Source organism: Dromiciops gliroides, chromosome 1 (genome assembly GCF_019393635.1).
Source record: "Dromiciops gliroides isolate mDroGli1 chromosome 1, mDroGli1.pri, whole genome shotgun sequence".
NCBI classification, from domain to species: domain Eukaryota; kingdom Metazoa; phylum Chordata; class Mammalia; order Microbiotheria; family Microbiotheriidae; genus Dromiciops; species Dromiciops gliroides.
The window spans coordinates 307,315,491-307,339,117 of NC_057861.1; the positions used below are offsets into that span (position 1 = coordinate 307,315,491).

The following is a 23,627-nucleotide window of genomic DNA, read 5'->3' on the forward strand; positions in this document are numbered from 1 at the left end:
GTTCACAACTCCACCAACACATATCACCCATTCCAAGGACCCATTCACTCTCCTTTTGATCCCCAGCGAGTGACCCCACTTCTTTATGTGCCCTCAGAGGTAGCAGATAGCAACATCAGCAATATGTACATGCTTCCTCTGTTCCTTTAGAGTCTCTCCCTACTGGTCCTGATGGGCAGCAGTGGGACAGCTGTCTGTTTCTTTATCAGAGGCTCTATGTAAACGGTGGCCAGTATGGTATTTCTCTGTGCTCAGCTTCCTTATTTTACCAGTGAGGGAACTGAGGCTTGGAAAGTCTAAATGATGTTTGCAAGGTCATATAGGTAATCAGTAGAAGAAGCAAAAATGGGACTTCTGAACTTCCTCTCCACTCTGCTTTTGTTAGAAACCTGTAAATTCAGCAGGATTGCATATTTACAGCTTTTACCACTCTAGGCGCACCTACCTGGAGCAAGAAGAGGGGTATGTGTGGAATAAAGACTCTAATGGTTAAATTCCAGATACTGTTGTAGTTAGTGGAAAAAAATAAGAAAGGGGATCTCCCCATACCCCTGAAATCATCCAACATAAGCAACCCACTGCCCTACTAAGAGGCCTGCTCAAACAAGTAGCTCCTAAGCTTATCAATATATCAGTTCTTGATATAATCCCAGAGATTTATGTGGGTATCCCAAAGCTCTGTTGGATTGAATTAATCATTCAACAAATGTGTATTGACCCATACTACATTCAATTTAACTCAAGGCCCTGTGGATGAGGAAAACAAATTACTTCCTCTTTCTCAGACCTAATTTCCTCATCTGTGGAAAAAAAAAGGGTTAAACTAGAAAGTATCTTGTCTAAATTTAGAGAACTATGATCTTAGAGAGAGGGGGATATATGATACCTACCCTCACAGAGCTTATAACCTATCCCAGAAGAAAGGACCAATGCCAATGAAAAACTTAACAAAGCAAATACCCTCCTCCTCCTCTTCTTGAAAAATTATTAAGGAAAATAACATATATCTTGGTTTCCTCCCCAAGTATCGCACCTCTAAAATTACAGATATTTGTGAGATACAGTGGATAGATATACACTTTACCCCACTAGCTTTCTTGGAATGAGGCAAGGGATGGAGCAAGTGCCCAGAATGCTTTCCCTGGGAGGCCTCTCAGACAGCATGGTTCATGATGCTGCCCCAGACACCTCATGTACTAATTATGGTTCTGATAGCCAGGTGGCCACAAAACTATAGGGAATATAAGGCAGTATGGTATAACAGAGAGTGATGGAACTGGAATCCTATTCCCCTCAAAGTTAATCTACCTTGGAGGGGAGTGGGCAAGATCCCAGATCAGATATCTATTCATGGTACATGTGAACCAAGCCTTTTATTGTAAACATTTTATGACATATATCTTACGTGACTTTAAGCATGCCTCTTTATATCTTTTTCTGTCAGTTTCTTCATCTATAAAAAAAGGACAAAACAGCAATTGCCAGTATTAAATATGGTAAAGAGTATGGAAATGGACTTATCTCTACAAAGTCACAATGAACCCCCTTGATATACTTGTAGTCTCATCTCAATGAGGGAAGCCCTGCACAGGATCTGTCATTGTTACAGATCAGGGAAGTGGCACCTGAATTTTGGGGGTACTTACTCCACTGGTCTTCCACCGCGCTTGTCCTGCCCCATATTTAGCTTCCTCCTCCTATCCCATTCCAGGAAAAACATGTGTGCCAGGTTGACTTTGTCTGAAGACAGAGTGGATGATGACTTGAAGGATGCCCCAAAGCCCTTCCCTACTGAAGTATTTTTCCCTCCATCCTATCTGAAATCCTATAATTTCAGAATCATTCCTTTTGCATAAGGTATTGTATTTCCTGGAAGGTAGCATGGACTGAGGGAAAGCATACCACATTTGGAGTCAGAAGACTTGGGTTCAAATACCAGCAATATCGCTTACCAAATTTATGACCTTGGGCAAGTTTCCTAAAATCTCTGGCTTCACTTGCTTATAGATAAAATAAAGAGTTGGTTAAATAGCCCCCAAAATCTATTCTGTTCTAAATCTATGATGTTATGAGTCCTTAGTTAAAAAGCCAATGCCAGGAGAGAGTGAAAACAAGTCCTTATTACCTCTCTGAATTAGTCCATTTGATTATATGAAATAATCTGTCTTTGTGACAGAAAGATAAGTGTTTATAGAGAAAACAGTGGAGAAATTTATCCAGAACATTAGTCATTGTGGGCAGGTATGTGACACAGTGGATAGTGTGATGGGTCCAGAGTGAGGAAAACTGATCTTCCTGAGTTCAATTGATCAGCCCATAGACACTCCTTAGTCTGTGACCCTGGACAATCCATTAACCCTGTTTCCTTCAGTTTCCTCATCTGTAAAATGGGCAGGAGAAGGAAATGGTAAACCACTCTAGTATCTTTGCCCAGAAAACCCCAAATGGGGTCATGAAGAGTCAGACACAAGTGAAACTACTCACCAAATTAGTCATTGTACCAAGTCAAGCAGGTCAAAGTTGGACTCCATAGTCAGCCCTGGAAGCATGAGGTATTAGACCCTGGGAATGGAAGATAGGACATCAAAGGAAAAAGTGGTAAGTACTATGAGATAATCTATTTAGAGATTGAAAGGACCTCAGAGGAGTCCAAATCTTCCATTTTACATATGAGAAAACAGAGAAGTGGCTTGCCCAGGGTCACATAGGTCATAAGTATACAAATTGGGATTTGTGGCCACACCTACCTGATTCCAGTTCCATCACTCTCTATTATACCATACTGCCTTATACTCTCTATAGTTTTGTGGCCACCTGGCTATCAGAACCATAATTAGTACATGAGGTGTCTGGGGCAGCATCATGAACCATGCTGTCTGAGAGGCCTCCCAGGGAAAGCAATTTGAACGGCAATTTCAATTAAATTTTTTAAGCCAAGTCATTTGAAAAAATGGGGGGGGGGGAGAACCTTAAACCTTAGGACATAAGATCTCATGTGGGGAGAGACCTTAGGACATCACCCTATGAAAGTCAGAACCCCTGGGGCACTGACCACTTTGTAGTGATGTGGAAATTTAGGGATTGGGAGAAATGTGATCAGGGCAGGTGCTATGAAAGGTCACCTGGGTTAGGGCTACCATGGGGAAAGAAGCAAGCTATCTAGTAGCCTCCTAAATTTACTATTGATTTATGCTAATTAGGTGCTAAGCTTCTCACAATCACAGGTGCTGTCAGCACCTTCTAAAACCCTCGCTTGCTCCACTGTAGTCATATCACTCAGAGCCATTCATAGAAGGAGCATTGCTCCAAAATGGTCCCACATCTGTGCTTCAGGGGTCAGACTGATTGTGTTCCCACATAAAGACAAATGAGGGTACCCTTAGGGGGAAGAAGAAACAATAGAAGCTAGGGTCTTGGCCTCTGATCTCCAGGTTTGAAATCACATAAACACACACACATACACACAAAACCGTAGGAAACTATGAATCATAGTCTCACACTTGGAATAAAGGTATCAGTGATTAAACCCATTGAGCTTTGCTTCTGTCTCCCGGAACCCCTTGATTTCCAATTCTCTGGTTTTTTCTCCTCTCTCTCCTCCCAATTTTAGTGGCCTTTGTTCTTCATTCCTGAGCCATCTGGTTGCAAAGTATGGTACCATGCACAGTGCACCGTGCAGATGAAAAGGCAGTACAAAAAAAAAAAAAATTAGTAGGAGTGGAAACAAAAGACATTAAAATCCTGAATTTTTTCATTTCCCCTTTCGGATTGAAATATTGCTGCTCCTAGATCTGCTGCCGGATTTTAAAGGGCATGCCGAGTCTCAGGTAAAGGAGGCTGGCTGACACAAATGTGAAGAGGATGTTCCTTTCGCTGCCCTCTGGGTTAAGGTGGTCTCAGGCATGCCTGTGCTTATTGTGTGAGTAAACCTTGGAAGCTGAACATATATTAAAGGAGGCACTGGATTATTCATAGTCACTGCATCTGCTTAAAAACGTTCACTCCACCCCCTGTACTAACCGCCCCCCCCCCCCAAATGTGGTCCTACCGCCCTTCATGCCACAATTTTTCCCTGGAAGTTGATCCTCCAAGTATATGTCTCCATATCCTGTGTGTACCTTCGTGTTCTGGGCTATGTGAATGCATGTGATCACTACCCCAAATATCATAAATCCTCTCTCCCCCTTTCTGTCTGCCTGTTTATCTACAATCTGTCTATTTAAATTCCTTTTAAACAAGAAGGGAATATCTTTATGCCTGTTTGTAAGAATATTCGACATCCATCTGTTATTTACATCATTCGTTTTCCTGAGGTGTCTCCAACAAATCCTGGCTGGATGCACTGTATGTGTTATTAATAAAACAGCTGTAAAAATATTAACTGTACGGCCTAATTGTCAGCCCTGATTAAGAGCCAAGTTTATCCCCGAACGGATGCAGAGACACAGAATGTGGGCTCCAATCCAGATCTGACCCTTGCAGCTCACTTTACATTTTTTCTTTGAACATTTAAGCCGCCGAACGGCAAACGGGGCTCTTCCTGCTTCTCTTTTCCAGGGGTCCACAAACATTTGGTTGCTAATGCTCCCATCCTCTTCAAGTATCACTTCTTTCTCTACCCCAAGAATAAAAATTACCAGGGAATTTTTTTCCCTTCACCTGAGAGTCACACCACCCTCCAGCAGGGTGGTACTTTAAAAATTTGTCAGCGTAAAGATAAGCAGAAATTCTGTCAGCTTTCTTTTTCCTTGTGTGCAGGTATGAAATTGCATTTTTAAAAGCCTGCCTCTGAAAGTTCACATCCTTATTAAAAACCATTGGGAGAACTTGACAGAAAATCAGGAGGGGTTCTGAGCACAGGAAATGTGGTGGTACACCCTCATTTTCTAAAAATAAATAAATCTCTTAGCCAAACATTCTTGATGTGAAAGGTAAGAGGGAAGAGTGGAGGGAGTAAAGCTTGAGTATGAGGTAAGAGAGTGTGTGTGTGTGGGGGGGGGGGGTTGTGGGGGGGGAGCAGGGAGGCAGTAGGTAGATAGACCACTGGCAATACTAGCAGTCTCTTGCCATCAGATGATGTGTGATTTGGTCACAAACCAGATGAGTTTTGTCAGTCTTTCATCCTTGGCCCATTTGGGCTGATCATGCATTGAAGGCACCTAATGGTTAATACTAAAGTCAGGTCAGGGCCTGAGTAAGAGAGTTGTTTATTGGAGAAGGTTATTGAAAGACCTACAGAGAAAACAAAGCTCACGGTCGAATAGACCCCACCAGTGCCCATGTTATTTAGTTCTTATGTTTTTCTTACATATCCTTTAAAGATATTGAAGAAACAAAACAAGCAAACAAAAACAAAAACAATAAAGCCATACAGGATAGGATAAAGTCCTCAGATGAACTGGAGGGATGCTTTCCTTTATAGTATGCCTGAAGTACATAAATTAGGACCCAATTGTATTTAGGCCAGTGGATTAATAAAACTATTCTAAGTTAACACTACATAAGTACTTAATTTAAGGGTTCATAAAAGAGGGTAAGAGGAGATGATCATTTTGAAAGGTTTCCCTTTACAGGTGATTTTCATTTTCATTCATTTATTAAATGACTACTATAAGCCAGGCAGTGGGCAAGGCTCTAGAGATATAAAACCTAAAGGAAATAGTCCCTGCCCTTAAGAAACATGTGCTTTACTGAGGGAAAAGAACATGTACAAGGAAAAATAAATATAAAATATATACAAGATAGACACAAAGTAATTTCTAGGACAGGAAAAAAACATGAACCAGAGGAGTCAGGATAGACATCTTTTATGATTTGGTTCTTAAGGGGAGCTTTTGAAGAAGCTAGGACTTCTAGAAGGTAGAGGTGAGAAGAGGATGCATTCCAGAAATGAGGAGAAGCATGTGAAAAATCATGGAAACGAGATACAGAATGACATTTACCAGGAACCATAATTCTGGTTGCAATATAGGCTAGGTAAAGGAGAAGAATATGAAATAAGCCTGGAAAGGGAGACTGTGAAGGGTTTAAACATAGGCATTTTGATTGTGAGTCAGTGGAATAAGATATTTTGTGAATTTTACTTTCTGTTCAGGGAAAGCCTCCAATTTTGTTAATTCTTGAAATAAGATTTAGAACTGGGTTCCCCCTTTCCCCTTCCTAGGATGCCAAGGATGGTTTTAGAATGTTTGTATTTGTTTACTTGCTAGAGAATCTTTAATCTCTGAGAGTCTAGACCTACCCACCCCACAAAAAGTTTTTAGTGAGTCTTCCATACCTTCTGACAATCTGTAAGTCAATATTTCTTGCAACTTTTCTATTTTATGTAGTGAATGGCTCTGGATTTTTTCTTCGAATTCTCTCTGTCTCTGTCTCTGTCTCTGTGTCTTTCTCTGCCACACACACACACACACACACACACACACAAGGTCCCCAGAGAAAATTTACTCCTCCTCCTCAGGATTCTGTTTCTGTGTGTCCCTCCCAGTATCGATCACCAGTTAAAACTACCCTTAAATCATTGATCCACAAGGGATATTTGCTCCAATATCACTTAACCAATTGCCATCAACTAGTTATTACAAAGGGATATTTGCTAAGATATAGCAAGAAGAGAAGCACCAAAACATCTCCTTAAATGAATGTTTTTCTCTACTACCTCATCCCTGGAGAAAGTGAATGTAGATATGAAGCAGCTACTACAAAGTATTTGGTCAACCAAATTCACCTCTGAAGGTGCCATAGCCAATGACTATATTGACTTTATTGCTGGCAATGAGCAGTGTCTTGGTTTCTGGGCTGATTTATTCCTGAACTAGGACTTACATGTCACTCCTCAGGGCTGTGCTTGTATACCAGGCTTGGATAGATATTCTCATCTCCTCCTATCTCTCAAATCTCAGAAGGTCATAGCCTAGTCTGTTTAATACTCCATATAAAAATGGGGAAAAGACAGGGACAGAAACAATGGCAGCAGGGTTTATGCAATATCCCTGGCAGGTAAGGTGTGTGTAGATAAAGCTATTAGATCTCTCTTCTTGGGGACTTACAGATTTCATCTTCCTCACATGAACACAGTCAAGGGGACACTGGGTTAATCTTTCTAGTTAGTGCCTTCTGAATGCATATTCAGTTCCAGGTTAGGAGTCAATAAAAAGGCCCTCTCTGACACATTAGGCAAACAGGAAATTTTCATGGAATATTGGGCATGTTCCAAGGTGGCAAATTTGCTCCTGGACATAGGTTCACCTCTATTCACATGGGAGATTGTAGCAGGCAAAGCACAGCCCTTATGATACTAAAGTCTGGATTTGTGTTAGCCTAGTTAGATATATTCTATTAACTCCTTGAGAGTGGGGTCTCTGTCCTATTTATCTTTGTATATTCAACTTATCACAATGTAGCCTTGCACAAAGAAAGTGCTTAAGCAGTGTGTTTTGAATTGAGCTCTTGCAAACTGGCTTTTCAGCCTTTGCAATCTGGTGAAATGTTAAAGATTTGCTTGAATTTTACTTTTTTTTTTTTAAAGAATACATCATAAAGCAGAAAAGTGAAACAAAAAGTGACAAAAATTGAGGAAAAACCAAACAATTCCTCATGATGATTTCTTAATAGAAATTGTGGTATGAACAGAACTACTCCATAAAATGTGTTGCTAATATGCAAAAGCTACCCCACAGGGAAGTCCAACCACCATTTTCTTAATTCCAAAATAACGAATTTTTTGATGTGGTCAATTGCTTCCCAATAATGCATAAATTGTCAAATTTTATTGTCTAGTATCTGTTATCCATGTTACAAAAATACTGCTATGGGGAAAATTGTCTTTAGTTCTTAATTTTGCAGTTGGTTAATTTTGAAATATAAATATTTTAAAAATAGAAGTTGCCTCCGTACAATTCAAATTCAAGGCTTCCTCTTTATAGTAACTGCTTTTTGAAAAGAGCACTGACTCTGACGTCAGAGGATATGGGTTCAGATCCTATGTCTAATGTTTACCAGCTATCAAATTTGACCAAGTCATTCAGCCTCCCTCAACTTCCCTAACCATAACAGAAATTAGTACATTGGTATCAATGGCCTCTGAGGACTCTTCTTCCTCTGGCTCTGTGATTTTATTACTTTTGTACAACTGCACTGGTTTTACAGAGCTCATGTCTTCTAATTGAGGCAACTAGATGGCATAGTGGCTAGAGTGCTGGACTTGACTTCAGGAACACCTGAGCTCGAGAGGGAGAAGGTTAACAGATTTGGGAATTCCAGGGTGACTATGTGCTTGTGGCATTCAAGTTCTACAGATTAGGGAAATGGGAATCCAAGAAAGCAGCTCCAAGAAGAATCATCAACAACCTAGAAGGGTAACCAAAGCCTAAGCAATCACCAACAAATTGTAGAAATCTCTGTGCAGATACCAAATGCCCAGGTGGGCATGACTTGTTGCAGGGAGATAGTTACTCTTGTCCAGTTGTTTCCTTGGGTGTGTGTTACCTTGCTATTTTCAGTAAATACTTTGCTATTCAATTTATGTTTTATTACAGTCTGTGCATCAAGATGGTACTAGTTCAGACTTGATTTGTGATGTATATGATTATAATTACTACATCTTTGAACATGACAATAGGGAAAGGGAGCAAGAGGTTGTAGAACTCAGGATGATACTTACTATTTTTGTGGAAATTTTATTGAGATTAGTAAAGAATATTTTTTGTGAATTTTGGGCTAAGCAATACCTATTTATAATAGCCTTGAAAGGATCCATTGAAAATATGTGTGTATGCATATGTGTGTGTGCTGCCTAATATGACAAGTTTAGGTTTCATTGGCATTTCAAGGTAAAATTGAAAATTTTTTATATTAGTAGCCCCTCCCCCAAATCTATGTCAGAGAGCTACACTGAACATATTTTATTTCTTTTCTTTTCCCAAGGTTTAGTCTTCTAACATACAATATTACAGAACAGACAAATTGATTCAAGTAACCATTGTAAGACTGTATGAGAAAATGTCATTATCACACATTTTTAGTGAAAGTTACATTCTATATGTTGTTGAAGAGACATTGTACATGGTACTAAAGTGACTTTGGTGATATTTGGTACAATAGGGATGAAATGTACTTCTATTCATGTTTATTGAAAATTACACAGTTGAACAGTCATATGTCAGCTATGTATGTACATTGGCAGTTCCACATTTTAAAACACTTATGTATGGTTGTATCAGGGTAACAGTTATTAGAGAACTGGGACCAGGGAACAAAATCTGACCTCCTTCAAGGACTATTAATGTTACTTTCTTTTGAGGTGGGGAGGGGTATTTACTGACTGTCACAAGGATGGCTTTGAAAAGACTTTATTCTCTGCACACTCCATGGAGGATATCAGGTACTGATTACCACAAAAATGCAAGACAAAGGATGAAATGATAGCTGTATCATGTGAGCTGCCTGAAACTGTGGAGCATTCCAAAGTACCCTGAGAGAGCTATCAACAGGGTCATTTAGAAACTAGTTAGTACACCCCTTGTTCTTGACCAGGATGTGGGAAACAAGTTTAAAATCTATATTTGGTAACAAAAGGATGACAACATAAGAGGCCTGTAATCAATCACTTAATACTTATTAAGCACATACTATTTTTAGACACTGTTCCAAGAATTGTAGATACAAAAATAAAAATGCAAAAGACATTCTTTGTCCTCAAAGAGCTTATAATCTAACAGGGGAGACAGCAAACAAACAAATATATAAAAAGCAAGCTACATACAAGATGAATAGGAAACGCTAGAATTAAGAGGAGTAGGGAGTTTCAGTTGGGACTTAAAAGAAGCCAGAGGCGTCAATAGATGGAGTTGAAGAGGGAGAGCATTTTTGGAAACAGCCAAAGAAAAATGCCTGGAAAATAGAGGTGGAGTGTCTTGTTCATGGAACAGCCAGGAAGCCATTGTCATTGGATCAAAAAGTGTATGGCTAGGAATAAAAAGACTGGAAAGATAGAAGGAGTTTATAGAATGGGGGAGGTAGTGACATGATCTAGCCAAGGAAAATCACGTTAATGATTGAATGGAGGATGGATTGGAGTGGAGAGAGACTTAAGGCAGGCAAATGCACCATCAGACTATTATAATAAGCTAGATGGGATGCAACAAGGAGGTTACACTATCCTCAAAAACCAGTGGCCCAAGTTCCCACATTCTTTACCAGCCAGTGGCAATAGCTAGTCATAAGGGATAGAGTATTAGCCTAGCTTGGGGCACTCAATATGGAGATCCATATTGTTGTGGGTGGTGTGTTGGTTGGAACACTGTTTGTGTGTTTGTCCTTCATTCTATAATACAGTCTTAAAGAGTTGCCCAAGGCACTGAGAGGTCAGTAAGGTCAGCTAATTTGTTGTTTGTCCTTCACCTATGATATCAGGTAATGTCATGACTTGCAGTGAATTGGATTTAAGTGAGGCAAGGTTGTGCAAAGTTACCAGTTTCACTCACTCTTCCGGAGCCATTTGGGTCCAGTGGCAAGATATAGATCAGGAGGACTAGAGATAACCCTGGATGTATAAGGCAATTAGAGTAAAGTGACTTGCCCAGGGTCACACAACCATTAAGAGTCTAAAATGAGATTTGAACTCAGGTCCTCCCAACTTCAGGGCCAGTGCTCTATCCACTGAACCACCTAGCTTTTCTTGGGTGGAACATATAATTTAGAGAAAGAGGAAAATCTGGTCTTAGATGTTAACTCTCTGTATAACCTTGGGCAAATCACTTAAGCTGTCTCATCATAAGTTTCTTTATTTCCAAAATAAGAATAATAATTGTACATACCACATAGGGTTTTTGAGAAAATCAAAAGGACTAATATGTTTTAAGGGTTTTGCAAACCTTAAAGCAATAAATAAATTATTTTTTTCAATGGAACATACCCACCAAGTGCATTAAAACAGAGCTGTCTGTTACACAACATTTCTTGACCTACTGAAGGCCTTTGATACTGTCAGTCATAAGGGCTTGTGGAAAATTATGGCAAGATTTGGTTGTCTAAAGAAGTATTTTAGAGCACTTTCATGATGACATGCTTGCCTCGGTTTTGCATAATGGACAATGCTCTCACACTTTTCAAGTCACCAATGGAGTGAAGCCAGGGCTGTTTGCTCACTTCCATGTTTTTTAGCATGATGTTTTTTGCAATGCTGTTGGGCACCTTCAATGAGGACAAAAACAGCATCAGGGTGAGCTAATTCACTGAGGATAAATTTTTTAACTTTAAAAGGCTACAAGCAAAAACTAAAGTGGAGGGAGAATTGGTGCATGCCTTTTTTGTTCACAGATGATTGTGTTCTCAATGCAGCCTCTGAGGCTGACATGCAAAAAGTATAGATTGATTCTTTGCGGCTTGTGCTAATTTTGATCTGACAATTAACACCAAGAAAACAGGTTCTCCACCAGTCAGCAGCACACCATCCACACATGGAACCATTGGTTACAGATAATGGAGAAATTTTGAATGTGGTGGATAAGTCCAATTAACTTGACAATATACTCTCCAGGGATATACACAGATGATGAGGTTGATATACACATTGCCAAAGCTAGCTCAGTGTTTGGGAGGCTCTAAAGGAAAGTATGGAACAGAAGAGTTATTAGACTGCGTACTATATGGAAAGTCTACAGAGCCATTGTGCTAACTTCATTATTTTATGCCCATAAAACCTGGATAGTCTACCAGCACCATGCCAAGAAACTGCATCACTTCCATTTGATTTGTCTTAGGTATTTTCTGAAGATCACATAGCAGGATAAGGTACCTGACACTGAGGTCCTTTCTCAAACTGAACTGTTAAGCATTCAAACTCTACAGCAGAGTACAACTCCAATGGGCTGGCCATGTTTGAATGATAAAAATACATTTGCCTAAAAGACTATTTTATGGAGAACTCACAACAAAGCAAGCACTCACATGGTGGGTCAGAAAAAGCAATGCAAGCACACTGTCAAAGTCTCTCTGAAGAACTTTGGAATTGATTGTGAGACATGGGAGATATTGGCACAGAGCCATCTAGTATGGTGTGCCTGCATCAAAGAAGGCACTGTACTCTATGAGCAAAGTACAATGGCAGTAGTTCAAAATAAATGTGAGATAAACAAATTTAGAGATATATACACTTCAAATATCCATATGGACTATTTGTGCCCAACCTGTGGGAGAGCATTCCAAGTTCATATTGGTCTGATCAGCCACAGTCTGATGCACTATACTTTGTCTCCAACATAGTGATGTCATTTTGGTCCTCTTCAAGAAAAAAGAACCAAGCTCTTTAAGAACAACAACCAACCAACCAACCAAACAGCAAAGGCACGAGACCCTTTAAGTCCTACCTAGGACAAATTGTAGAAATGATGTAGTAGTATCAGGAAACTGATGCAGAAAATGTAGGAAATTAGTGGCAAGTTAGTTTCAGATGACCTAGATTTAAACATTCTTTTTCCTTAAAGGTTCAATGCTCATGTTAGAATGCCTGAATGTTTATGAGCCTGCTAACAACAATAACACCCCTGGTGTGAGGGATTGCTGAGCCCTTTTCAGGGCTGCTCATCCAGCTTTGGTGACCACCTGTCACTCAACTCTCACCTATAGCTCCAAGAAGATGTAGCATTAGCAGTGGCCATACTCCGATAGATGGGCTAAACCAGGTTGAGACCAACCAACAGATGGGCAGATAGGTGTCACAGTGTATAGGGCACTGGCCCTGGATTCAGGAGGACCTGAGTTCAAATTCAGCCTCAGACACTTGACACTTACTAGCTGTGTGACCCTAGGCAAGTCACTTAACCCCCATTGCTCCACCAAAAGAGAGACAGACAGACAGACAGAGAAAGACTAACCAACAGGCCTCAAACCCATCATTGTGTTAGAGAGTTGTCTCCCTGAATCCTGCAAAGACTTCCTCCAGGGAATGAGTGGATGAGAATAAGTTATTTCAATGGCCATGAAGACAGCTGAAGCTTGGTCAGACATGGAAGACACCAAGGACACCGAATCCTAGGCCGTCACTAGTCATCCTGACTTTTGCCTTGTCACTGAACTTCAATGACTCTGGAAGAGAACATGAAACTGATAATTTTATGCAACTTTATACAATTCTGTCTCACTTAAATCCAATTCACAAACAAGTCAAGACATCACCCCATGGCTGACAAACAATAAATGTATATATAGCTCTTTAGAGTTTGCAAAACTCTTTCCTTATATTATTTCATTTAATATTCACAACAATCCTTTGAGACAATCACTATAGATAGTATTATTTACATTTCCATATGAAGAAACTGCAACTCCGAAAGGTAAAGTGATTGTTCCATGGTCTTAAAACTATTAAAGAGCAGAGAGAAGATTTGAATCCAGGTCCTGCCTTACTGAAAGTATTATACTCTTTCTACCAGACACATTGCCATGATACTTTCTAACAGGAAATGAAAAAGGCCTCTGACTTTGAGTAAAGATTAGAGGACAGTCAGCTGTGGAGAGTAGTACTCAAAAAACAGTGCCCAGGGAGTTCAAGGATCAAACATGGCTGCTTCAAGTGACTAGAATATCTGTAAAGGACAGAATTGCATGGCTCTAATGAACAAAGTGTGAGCACCAAGAATAATCCTTTTGTTATGAGGAGTTGATATAATTGGTCAGGTTTATAGAGACAATGAGGATTGATGGTAGATCTGACTATAGTTAGACTCTCTGGTTCCAAGATATCTCATGTTTGAGCTACAGAGAACAAAAGAGAGTCTAACTCAGGTCAATCAAGTAAGAGTCATTCTTCCTGGAAGGGCAACAAGTCTTGGGGAACAGAAGCCAAACAGATTGCCTGATCTGCAACAAAACCAAGTGCAGTTGAAGATAATGGAGTGTATTTTTCTATAACTGCAGGCAAGACATACACATACAAACTAGGTATATGTGAAATGAGAAATTAGCACTGATTGGTCAGAACCAGCATTGGAAAAGACTGAACTGGGGCCCTAGCTTTCTTTTTTTTCCCTTCTGTGACTTAATAATATGCCTTAGGGTTTAATGTAGAACCAATAAGTTGTCTTCATCTAATCAAATGCAAATAATTCTATTCTTAGGAATTCTGGAAAGAGCATTCTAAGAGGTGGAGGGAACATAGTTAGTAGCAGTGTATGAAATTGGTTGTCTGTAGATTCTTTGATCCCCTCCAATAGTATTTGGAAAAAGTTTGAGAAGCAACATCTGGATGACCACGGTGAATTCACCATTAAAATGAAGCTTTTCATCTGTCTTTATTTGCTCAGATTTATCTTAAAATGCAGGGCAGGTAGGGGGAGTGTTTATAATCCTTCTATAAGTATTTATGGAGCACTTACTGTGTGTGCCATGTGTTCTAGATTATATAAAATAGATACAAGACACAGTCCTCACCTTGTAGAGACCTATAATATAGAATTATGGCACACACACACACACACACACACACACACAGAAAATTAAATAAAAATACAAGGCAGTATTTGATTGAGTGCAGGATTTATTATAAGGGTTCAGAGAGAGAAGAGAATCAGAATCTGACAACTGGAAAGGCTCTTAAAAGTCATATAATCCAGGGGCAGCTAGGTGGTACAGTGGATAAAGCACCGGCCCTGGATTCAGGAGGTCCTGAGTTCAAATCTGACCTCAGACACTTGACACTTACTAGCTGTGTGACCCTGCGCAAGTCACTTAACCCCAACTGCCCTACAAAAAAGTCATATAATCCAAACCATGTGTAAGCAAGAATCTCTTCTAAACAGCTATGACAAATGTCCAGGCAGCTTCTGCTTGAAGACCTCTAGTGAGGGTAGAATTCAATACCTTCCTAGGTTAACCATTCTACTTCTGCCTAGATATTTACTATATCAAGCCTAAACCTACATCTCTGCAATTTGTTCAGTCATTTCACTTGTGTCCAACTTTTTGTGACCCCACTCTGGCTTTTCTTGGCAAAGATACTGGAGTAGTTTGCCTTTTTATTCTCCAGATCATTTTACAGATAAGGAAACTGAGGTAAACAGGGTTAGATGACTTGCCCAGGATCACATAGCTAGTAAGTATATGAGGTTAGATTTGAACTCAGGAAGATGAGTCTTCCTGACTTGAAGACTGCTTCTCTATCCTTTGTGTCACCTATCTGGAACATCTCTGCAATATATATACACACACACACATATATATACATATATATATATATATATATATTTATATATCTGTCTGTCTTTTTTAGGGGATAGTACTTTTATATCTGTGCAATTAGTATCCCTTAAAGAATTAGACATTTAAAGGTCTCTCAAGCCCAAATGCTTCTAGATATCTATAAAACTGTGTGTCTCGTTCATCATCTGTCCTCTAAGGCCAACCAGGTCAAGTCAAATTCCTTTTTCCATATGATAACCCATAAAATACTTTAATATGGTTATCATGTCACCCTTAAATCTTCTCTTCTATAGCCTGAACATGCCTGGTTGCTTCAACTGATTCTTGTGTTCCTATACTGTCCTCTTGAGTTCCTTGCCCAATTTTCCTATTGAAGATTTTGCCCTGCTATACCCCTGCCATCTTTTTTCCTGGTTCTTTCTCATATACTGCTTAATGAAGTTGGAGAAAATCACAAAACCATCCTGACTGGGTCCATTAGACGTTAATGCTACATAATCTCAATTGGGTCCTCACAGAAGCAAGGCAATACTTTATACCTCCCTAATTAGTTCACTATCCCAATCACTATTGTAGAAATTTCAAACTTCACCCATCTTCAAACCTCTCATGGCTCCCTTCCCTCTATGCTTTGAGCTGAAAGTCTTGCCTCATATTTCACCGAAAAATCCTTCTTTTTCCCTGTTTCTTATTTCATATCACTCAGATGCCTTCTGCCACTATCTCTTTCACCTGTGTTTCACATGAAGAGGAAGCTCTTCTCCTTGCCAAAGCAAATCCCTATGCCCAAGTGATACCATTCTATCTAATCTTATTCAACAGATTTTTCCATTTATTATCCATACTGTTTCACTATTCCTTGCTTTGGTCTTGTCTACTGGTTGCTTTTGTATTGCCAGTAAATATGCTTGTGTTGCCCCCATACTCGAAAACCCTCCTCTTGATCTGTTCATCCTTGATACCTTTCATCCTATATGGCCTATCCCTTTTGTGACTGAACACCTTAAGATGGCTGTCTAGAATTGATGGCTCTATTTCCTTTCCTCTCATCCTCTTCTTATCTCTTTGAAGTCTGGCTTCTACTTCTTTATTCAACCAAAACTGATCTTTCCATAATTACTAATGATCTCTTAGTTGCCAAATCTAATGGCCTTTTCTTACTCCTCATCCTTATTGACCTCTCTGCAGCCTTTGACATTACTGATAACCCTCTTCTCCTTGGTATTTTCTCTTCTCCTTGACATTTCTCTTTTCTTTTACCACGACAATTCTCTATTCTGCTTCTCCTTTTATCATTCTGCTCATTTTCAGTCTTCTTCGTTGGCTATTCATCTATACCATAACTTCTAAGTGTGTTGGTCCTGCAAGATTCTGTGCTCCACCCTCCTCTTCGTCTATACTAATTCACTTGTTAATTTCAACATTTCATTTATAATCTCTATGAGGATAATTCTCAAATCTATTTGCCCAACCCCCAACCCCTCTTCTCCCCTTCTCATTATGCCCCCTTCTTTATTCCTATGACTACAAATACCCTAGTACAGGTCCTTGTCATCTCACACCTGTACTATTGCAACATCTGGATCATTTTTCTCCCTCAGTCCAATCCATCTACTACTCAGCTACCAAACTCATCTTCTTCATATGCAGGTTTAACCATATCACTTCTCATATTCAATCAACTCTAGTGACTCTCTATTACTTCCAAAATCAAATATAAAATCTACTGTTTGGCTCTTAAAATCCTTCATGACCTAGCCACTTTATATCTTTCCAGTTTTCTTATATGCTACTCATTTCTACATACTTTGTGATCCAATGGCACTGGCCACCTTACTATTCATGATGCATCCTACTCCATTGACCAATTCCGAATGTTTTTATTGGCTGTCTTTGATGCCTGCAACATTCTCCCTCCTCATCTACACCTCCTACTTTCCCTGGCTTCCTTCAGGTCTCAACCAAAGCCTCATCTTCTTTAAGAAGCCTTCCCAATCCTTCTTAATCTTGGTGACTTCCCTCTGAGATTACCTTCAATATATCTCATATATATCTTCTTTGTACATAGTTTTTTTTTGCTTCTTCTCTCCCTCACTGGAATGTAAGCTGCCTGAGAATAGGGACTGTTGCTTTTTTGTTTCTTTATACCCTCAGTGTTTAGCACACTACTTGGCACATAGTAAGCACTTTATAAATACTACTTGACTGACATATAAGATTTCTATCTGGCCTCTTGTAGTTGCCATATTATTGTGATCTATGTCTAGCTGATCTATTTCTATGTCCAGGTCAATGTCTATGTCTCTTATAAAATGTGGTGACCAGAACTGGACACAGCACCTCTAATGTTCATTGCCCAGAGAAGTATGTCATAAGCATGTTAATTTATCATTATAAACAATTCAGAATAGAGGAAAATAAATATTAGATTTATTTTGGGGGTTTTCATGTCACATTATTGACTTCCATTGAGCGTACAATCCACTAACAATCTCACATCTTTGTTTTACAGAATATTCTCTAGACATGCTTCTTTTACTTTTTTGGTGAGGTTGACTTTTAAAAGCCCAAGTACTGAGCTTTACATTTATCCCTGTAGGTTTTAACTTATTTATTTTAGCACTGGTTTTGGAGCCAGAAAACTCAGGACCCAGTCTTGATTTTGATGAGAATACCTTCAATGCATTTGGGCAAGTCAGTTCACATCAGATATCTTTACCCCTCTCTTCCAATCTCTGCTATTGTTGTTGAGAGCAGAACCATCTTTCCAGTCACCCAGATTGACATCAGTCATTCTTTTTTTGGGGGGGAGGGCAGGGCAATGAGAGTTAAGTGATTTGCCTAGGGTCACACAGCTAGTAAGTGTCAAGTGTCTGAGGCCAGATTTGAACTTGGGTCCTCCTGAATCCAGGGCCCGTACTTTATCTACTGCACCAACTATCTGCCCCTGACATCAGTCATTATTATTTATTTATTCTCTCTCACCCTACAAATTTAGCAAGCTAGCAAGTCTTGTCAATTCTATCTCCATCATATCTCTAACTTCCATCTTTTTTCTCCACACATGACTACCGATTTAGTTGAGTCTCTCATTACTTTTTACATAGACTATTGAAATGGCTTCCACAATTTTTTCCCTACCTCAAATTTCTCTCCTTTCCAATCCATCTTCCTCATAACTGCCAACGGCATTTTTCTAAAGTTCAGCTCTGACCATGTCACATCCTATTCAATAAACTCCAGTGACTTCCTATTATTGAGTCAAATATAATCTCTTTTTAGAATTTGTAGTCCTTTACAAACTGGTTCCAACCTACCTTTCTAGATTTCATTATCATTTCTTCCACTCATACACTCTTCAGTCCAGGCAAACTGGCCTTCTTACTGTTCCTCATACACAACACTCTATGTTTTTCATCTCTGAACCTTTGTACAGTTTTTCCTTCATGTTTGGAATGTGCTCTTTCTTCATCTCTGCCTTTTTTAATCCTTTGGAGTGAAATATCTCTTTTTTTTATCTCTCCCTCTCACCCATCAATTGCTAGTATTCCTTATTACCATGTGTGTCTGTCTATAGCATTTATTAAACATTTACTATATGTCAGGTATAATACTACATACTGGGAATATGAATACAAGCAAAAAGACATTAATCTCTTTCCACAAAAGGAAGCTGAAGTAGAAGGATATCCATGCAGGGCAACAATGAAATCGTCTGGGGAGTCATGCCTTGGTTCAGGTTTGAAGGGAACATGGCTAGTATGGATGCTTCTATCAATAGAAATTCAAGAGAGGCATTTCCCATTACCTATATGAGAAGACAACTGAAGTGAAGGTGGAGAACATATATGTACATATTGTCTACTGCATAAAATGTAAGCTTTTTTGTGGGAAAGGACTGTTTCATTTTATATCTAGTATAAAATCTGGTACATAGTAGGTGCTTAATATTTGCTTGTTAATCTATTTATTGTTCTCTGGGCTACAGTCTACTTTTTCTAAAATGAAGTGGTTGGAATAGATTGGGGTCAGTAAATGGTCCAGATTTGGCCCTCAGATATAAATTTAAGATTTCTAGGCTTGATAATCCCTTTCCTTATAGCTCAAAGTCTATGATCTTGTGTATAGGGGTAGTGTATCTCACTGAATGTCTTTTCTTTCTTGTATACATTCTTAATACCATGTTTGGTAAAAACAAACAAATGAAACAAACCCTTCTGTTTTCTTACTTTCTTACTTCTGCTTAGTTTATAGACTGAGAAGTAGAATGGTTCTATGGATTTATAGGCATAACTTATTTTAATATGCTTCACATAATTATGTTTTGCAGATATTGTATTTATTTTTGTCATTGCTGAATTTTTTGGTTTGTCTTTACAAATTAAAGGTTTGTGACAACCATTAATCAAGCAAGTCTATTGGTGCCATTTTTCCAACAACATGTTCTCACTTCATGTCTCTTTTCTCCCTAATCAATAGAACTAGTAGTAGTATTGCTAGGTCAAAGAGTATAAGCAGTTTAATAACTCTTTGGGCATAACTTCAGATTGCTCTCCAAAATGTTGGATCAGTTCACAATTTTACTAACAATGAATTAGTGTCCCAATTTTTCCACATCCCTTCCAACATTTGTTGCATTTCTCTTCAATCATTTTTGATAGACATAAAATGATCTTTCCATTATATCTTATTTTAATTTGCATTTCTCTAACAAATAATGATATAGAGCATTTTTTCATATGACTAAAAATTGTTTTGATTTCTTCATTGTAAAAATGCCTGTTCATATCCTTTGACCATTTATCAATCGGGGAACAATTTGTATGCTTATAGATTTTACAAAGTTCTTTATATATTCAAGATATGAGACCTTTATCTAAGCAATTGTCTATAAAAAGTTCCCCCCAATTTTGTTTTCCTTCTGTTCTTTGCAATATTTGTTTTATTTGTACATAACCTTTTTATTTTAATGTAATTGAAATTATCCATTTTACACCTAACTTTGCTTTCTATCTCTTGTTTATTCATAAATTGTTTACCTATCCCTAACTCTTATAAGTGATATCTTCCACATTCTCCTAATCTTCTGGTAACCTCTCTTTCTTTATATCTAGGTCATGTATCCACTTTGACCTTGGTAAATGGTAAAACTTTAAAAAAACAGTGATCTTTGAGTTTACTATTGTAATTGCTCTGGAGAGCCACAAAACAACAGTCATATAAGATGATTAACTTAATAAACATGTGTGTCCTGACTGTTCTCCCACCTCTCTCTCTCTGTCTCTCTCTCTATATCTCTCTCTCCCCTCAGGCCAACCTATTCCCTGAGACTCAACAACATTGAAATTAGGCCAACTAATAACCCTACAATGGCCTCTAAGTGTTCGCATGAAAGAAAGAATCAACATATGTGGCAAACTTCTTCATTGTTTTATTTTAAGAAATTGCCACAGCCACCCCAACCTTCAGCAACTACCACCCTAATAAGTCAACAGACATAAACATAGAGGTAAGACCACTCACCAGCAGAAAGATTACTACTCACCAAAGGCTCAGATGATAGTCAGCATTTTTTTAGCAAGATAGTATGTTTAAATTAAGGTATGTACATTTTTTAGACATGCTATTGCACACTTAATAGACTACGGTAGAATGTCAATACAACTTTTATATGTACTGTAAATCCAAAATTCATGTGACTTGCTTTATTGTGATATTTGCTTTATTGCAGTGGTCTGGAACCAAACCCACAATATCTCTAAGGTATGCCTATATTTGGCATTCTTTGCTATTGAGCAGAATGTAAAATGAGGAAGATCTGGACAACATCCAAGGGAGATTTGGTTCTGGAAGTACTCGGAGGAAAAGGCAGGTCTCCTTCCATAGGACCTGACAGCATCTTCAAGAGTTCATTAGAATGAAGGTCCTGTGTATTGGGGGTTGATGCTCCCCATTGTAAAAACCTTTCTAATATTCCAGGGGTATCGAAAAGCATTAGCATTCTAGTGAGATTTGGCACACTGCCTCTCAACATGGAAGTTCCTATAAACATTTTTTTTTTCTAAAATAATCAAGTTGACCCTTTGGAAACATAGACAAGGTTGTGTGTGAGAGAGAAACCACCAAAAGCCATACACACAAACTGAGCTCGTGCTGATTTGGGTTTGTGCTGTGCACCCGTATAAATGAAAAATGGCAGGTTTAAAACAAATATGGCAATGATTAGTGATAATTGGCCTAACCAGAGAGGAGCCAAGAAATTCAGCTATCCATCTGATGTTTTCTGCTAGCCCACCTTTTAAGTCCTATGGAATTTTAATAGGGACAGGCTATTATTATAGTTAAGCCAGCTTTATATATTATCAGGATTGGATTCAAAGATATTTCCTAGGGTTGGTAGAATAATCATAACAAAAAGGGGTTGAAGATTTCTTCATAGCAGTTTAAATATTTTTGAGATACTTGAACATAATCAGTGCCATTTTTTTTCTTGTAGAGAAAAGTACCATTCTGTTAATGGGTTGGTATCAATTTAGAAGAAATCTCTATTTAGGTACTACAGGGCTCTGTCCTTAGCCCTGTATATTCATATCAATTTTATTAATGATTTGGATAAAATGACAGGGGACATGCTTATCAACCTTGTAGATGAATTGGGGAGGTTATAACATAGATGACATGACCATCAAAAAAACTCTAAAAAGTTGGAATAATTGACCTATAGGATGAAATGCAAAATCTCACCTTTGCATTTAAGTTCTCCATGATATGAAATCCTACATCCTTCCCGACTTATTTTATATTATAGGCCTTTAGCCATGTGGTATAGTGAATAGAGTTCTCGGCCTAGAGTCAGGAAGATCTGAGTTCAAATTTGGCCTCCAAAGCTTACTAGCTATGGGACCCTAGGCAAATCATATAACCTCTTTCTGTCTTGTGGTCTCCTCAGCTATAAAATAGGCACAATAACAGCATCTACTTCACAAGGTTGTTGTGAGGATCAAATGAAGCAATATTTGCAAAGTGTTTAGCACAGTGCTTGGAACATAGTAGGCATTCAACAAATGCTTATTCCTTTCCTTTCTTTCTGTCCACTATTTCCAAACCATGCTGCCTGTACAGTGGCCAAACTCTTCACCCTCCTTGCCACCAGGAACTTGGCCTCTGTTCCTGGGACCCTGAGCTCTGATTGTTGTTCAATCATTTCAGTTTTGTCTTACTCTTCACATTCCCACTTGGGGTTTTCTTGGCAAAGAGACTAGAGTGCTTTTAGGTTCCCTTCTCCCGCTCATTTTACAGATGAGGAACTGAAGCAAACTGAGTGAAGTGACTTGCCCAGGGTCAAACAGCTAGTAAGTATCTCAGGCCAGATTTGAACTCAGGAAAGGGATCTTCCTGACTCCAGGCCTGGCACTCTATCCACTGCACCACTTAGTTGCCCTTGAGCCCTAACCTTCTCTTCTCTGGAATCAGGTCCCTATGTTATTTCCTAACCATTTCCAAATTTTGCCTTCATAAGCCAGCTCCTTTTGCTAGCTCCTTATATGTGTCATCTTCTACCTTTAGAATAGAAGCTCCTTGGGGCCAGACTGTCATTGTATTTTATTCCTAGCACCTAGTACACTGCCAGGCCCATAGTGGGTGTTTTTTAAAAGATGTTGATTTTTTTATCTTTATAGCCTTCATAGTGTCGAATATCATTTCTTACAAGTAGCAGCAAGTAGTATATAACAAAGTTTATTGACTAAGGGTAAAGTTAAGAGAGGAATAAAATATCCAGTTAATCTTTAAGTAAGATGATAGTCATAACAGCTAATATATTTAGGGTTTTAAGTGTACTTTGCACCTCACGAAAAGACCTCTCTTTCCATCCACATCATTACCATTTTCTTTCTTCCTTTTCCTCTAGTCACTTATGTCAAACCAACCCCAGATATTTTAACTACACCAGTATAATGCTTGCTTCCAGTCAAGGCCTTGCTACAATGCCTGTCACTGCAATTGGTGCACACAGATGGGTTGTTTGACTCTCAACCTAAGGCTTTGTTCTTGGTCTTTACAGCCCTTTCATTTTTTTTTTCCTAGGTATCTTCTTGGCCATGAGATCCACTGACCTGACAGCTTTGTCCCAGTTTGTGTGATGTCAAGGAGGCCTGGGTTCTGCATTTAACAGCAGGACACTCCCATCTTAATTTCTGCCTTGATATTCTGTATTAATTGCTATTTCTATATTAATATTCAAAGTATAATGAGATAAGAAACAGGATACACAGTGGATCTAGTACTTGATATTCAGCAGCTGGTTGCTAAATGTGTGCTAAATATGCATAAATAGCAAGATACATATTTACATGTATGCATGAATATCTATTATATATAGCTATAACAGAAATTTCAAAATCATGTTGACTTTGGTCCCTTTAATCTTC

At 38.7% G+C, this 23,627-nt stretch overlaps 1 long non-coding RNA gene across 1 annotated transcript; it reads left to right on the plus strand.

Moving 5' to 3' along the window:
- Window positions 1-3,782: 3,782 nt before the first annotated feature.
- On the plus strand, window positions 3,783-23,396 carry LOC122742021. The gene is made up of 3 exons (XR_006354894.1): window positions 3,783-3,919; window positions 20,510-20,707; window positions 23,284-23,396. It is a non-coding gene; the product is annotated as an uncharacterized LOC122742021 (long non-coding RNA).
- The last annotated feature ends 231 nt before the right edge of the window (window positions 23,397-23,627 follow it).